Source organism: Citrus sinensis, chromosome 2 (assembly GCF_022201045.2).
Source record: "Citrus sinensis cultivar Valencia sweet orange chromosome 2, DVS_A1.0, whole genome shotgun sequence".
In the NCBI taxonomy this organism is placed as follows: Eukaryota; Viridiplantae; Streptophyta; class Magnoliopsida; order Sapindales; family Rutaceae; genus Citrus; species Citrus sinensis.
The window spans coordinates 15,354,146-15,357,729 of NC_068557.1; positions in this window are offsets into that span (position 1 = coordinate 15,354,146).

Here is a 3,584-nt window from a genome sequence, read left to right on the forward strand (position 1 = left end):
ATAGTTGCTGAAGACATGGCAACAACTCTACCTCTGTCCTGCTCTCTTGAGCAAACAAAATACTTCGACATACTCTTTTAGTAAGCAAACTGATTTAATGCCAGGTTCAATTCATAATATTCACAATCTTGAGAGAAAAAAAAAATCGAGCTTAAGGATGAAAAATTATGGAATTTTTTTGGGAGAAATAATTAGAATAATTTTAGAGAGATTTTCATTGATCAGAAAATTAGGGATTTAACTAACCTCGAGAGAGAAGTAGGCTAGTAACTGGTTGTAAAGATTGCCTTTTTTTCCTTTATTTATTCTTAATGTTTTATCTAAACCATTAGATTCATTGAAAATGAATCCCACGGTTAATTTTAAAATACGGCATGGTACCGCAAACTTACTTCCCAGCATTGTAGCTTTAGCCATATATTTTGTATAACTTTCTCTGTGTGTGTATAAAATGCTATTGGATGTTCACTTAGTACTTAAATTATCCGTATTTTTTACTAGAATATACTGAACCAAAACAACTTTTTTTAGGTTCGGTTTGGTTTTGCCCACTTCTAGCTGCTTCTTACTTCTTAGTCCATCACTTAACTCGTCATTGAGAAGTAGCTGTGACAATGACACATGGTGGAAGCAGCTAATGTGAATGAAGGTGTTGGCCTTGCTTGCTTGCCTTGCTAGTGAACCTTGATGGAACAGTTGTAGTTCATGAGTTTTTAAATTTTAAGATGGTGGGGTTGATTTTGATTTGTGTTAAGGGTTTATGTTCAAGGTTTGATTTTGATTTTGAGGCTAGATTATAGAGTTTGATTTCGATTTTGGATAGAAAAAGATAATTTGTGTGTATATATAGTTATACTATTGTGTGTGATTGTATATGGTAATAAAATGAAGCCACCTATCAAATTGAGCCAATTGGCGAACTTTTTAAAAATTATAAAAGCATTTAATTTTCGATTTAGTCCATAAGAACTGAAAGCTAAACTACAAATTTGGTTTATTTACAAGATTAGACTAATCAACTTCTTATAACAATATAAACCGAATCGAAACCAAATTGAATTATCGGTTTGATTCAGTTTCTTCTTAATATCCTTTTTTTACCCGCCTTATCAATACTTAATATTACAACTTGAACTCAAGTGCAAGTAGGTATAATGTGCATTCACATAGCCAAGCGACATTTTAGTTTATTTTATCCTTTTAATAATGTATAATTTTTATTCCCTAAAAGAATATTGGATGAAGTTTTTTTAATTTTTATTTATTTACTTTTTTGAGTTTATATCTAATTGTTATTTGACTATATACTTTCATAGAATATGAGTAAATTTATCGATAGATGAACGTACTATTATATTTTCTTCTTTTGAAGTGTTTTGTATTTGAATGATGTTAATAAATTGTTATTTATAATAAATTCCTATTAATTTTTTTAATTTCTCACTCGGCCACTACAACCAAAGTTCCCAACTTCCGTCCTTGTTTAAGATTGGGTTTTGTATTATTTTTTCGCCTTTTTTATAATTAAGTCAGTTTTTTCACTAAATTATGAAAGTAAGGAAATGATCCTTGTCATTTAGTATAACATAAATTATTAATTCTGTTAGAATTATTACCAATCATTTTATTCAATTTAAATTTAAGTTGAAATTAATTTGACCTAATTTAAAATCTTGTTTCTTAAAAAAAACCATTATGCAAAATATTAAAAAATTAAGATTCTCATATAATCTTATCACCTCTGGAATTTACGTCGTCGGTTTCCCATCGATATACTCAAATGGGGAATCAGAAAAACTTTTAAATAATTTTTTATCTCGGGTTATATAACCCAAAACAGACTTTCTTTTAGTCTAAAATAGGGTACCAAACCAGATAAGAAATCATCATAAGTTTTCTGATGCACAGGATCCTTGCTAGAGGCAAGTGCATAGCATACTTCCTTAAGTTTCAAAATGAACAAATTTAATTCTTTATTCTTTTTCTTTCTCTAGAGAGCTTCATTTGCAGAGAGAGGAGAGAGGTTTAGAGATTCATAGTGATAAAAACACACGAGTTTATTGCTTCAAACTTCTATATCTTACAAGCAAGGGGAGAATCCTTTATATAGGAGAATTCTCAGAGAAGATAGGACAGGACCCCTATCTTTTTTCAAAAGCAAAAGTAACATGACTTCTCAAGTGATTATGACCTGTAGCACACTTTTTTAGAAAGCCAAGCCCATCGATCAAGACTTGGACAAATGGACAAAAGATAAAGCATGCTTACAAAGACTTTTACTACTGGCAAAAGCCAAAGTGTAAGGCAAGCCAAGACAAAGCCATAAAGTAAAACATAATTATTACAACAAGACAAACTACTTTATTGAAAGCAACAAGACAAACAACTTTATGGAGAGAGGAGATTCATGTAATCGTCTTCGGATGAGCTTTCGGTTTCATCGGGGTCAGTGTCACAGTTGGATTTTGGGAAAAAGGTTTTAGAGAGTTTTGGATGCTTACAGTGGGGACCACAGCAAGGGGGATAAGGACAATCTCTTCGGTATCCTAGCCTAGGTGATGTTTGAGTGGCTTTGTCAACTTTGGAGGGTTTAGTGGCCGTGTCAGCTTTGGGAGGTTGGGATGAGGATCCTGGTTCATTCATGGAGGGTTGTGAAAACTGTTGGAGATGTTGGCTGAGGGGAAGGAAATCTTCCCATAGGTCTTGGGAGTCTTGGTATAGAAAGTCAGTGTAGTCGGGTCGTTCTTCTTTAATGATGATACCTGTGGACTTAGGTTTAGATATGGCGGATGGAGTGGGGATCATGAGGAGGTCATGTTGTGGGCCTAAGGAGGTGTGGAAGATGTCTTTAAGTGGCGGAGGTTGGTGGTTTAATTGGCAAAGGTAGCGAAAGAGAGTTTGCAAGAAAAGCTCTCTTTCGCTTCTTCATGAAAGCCTAACTTGTAACAGAACCCTTTCCATTTTCCTCATTCCACCCAGAAAATCTGTTCCTTACAGGTTTAACCCTTGATCCATCCAGAGAAACCACTGAAGATGTGTTATGGTACATCTGGATGGCAAAGACAGAAGAAAAGGTTTTATTAAAGGGAAAAGTTTTCTTGGTGAGAGCTTCTGGGGGTAGTGATGTAGCCATGGAGATTATCGGAAAGTGGTATGTAATGGAAAACAGGGTGAGAGGCTTTTTTGGTTTTGAGAGTCTGGATAGCATATCAGGAATGAGGTTCTGGGATCCCTTTATATGCTTGACCGAAAAGTTATATTTGGAAAACCAATCTTTTAACCTGAGTAACAGTTTTTCGGGAACAGTTTTACCTTTGAAATTGAGAATATTGGGGAAGGCTGAACTGTCCATACGGATGAGAAAATGGTGTCCAATCAGATGGTACTCAAACTTTTTGATGCCATTATTTACCACTAAGATTTCTTTGAACACGCTATGGTAATGCTTTTGTGTGTCAGAAAATTGTCCGCTAGCGTAAGCGATAAAGTGTTCTTTTCTATTGATATCTTCAAGGAGGATCGCACCCCATGAGTCATCACTTGCGTCTGTCTGCAATATGCGCTTTCCATCAGTGATCAACTTT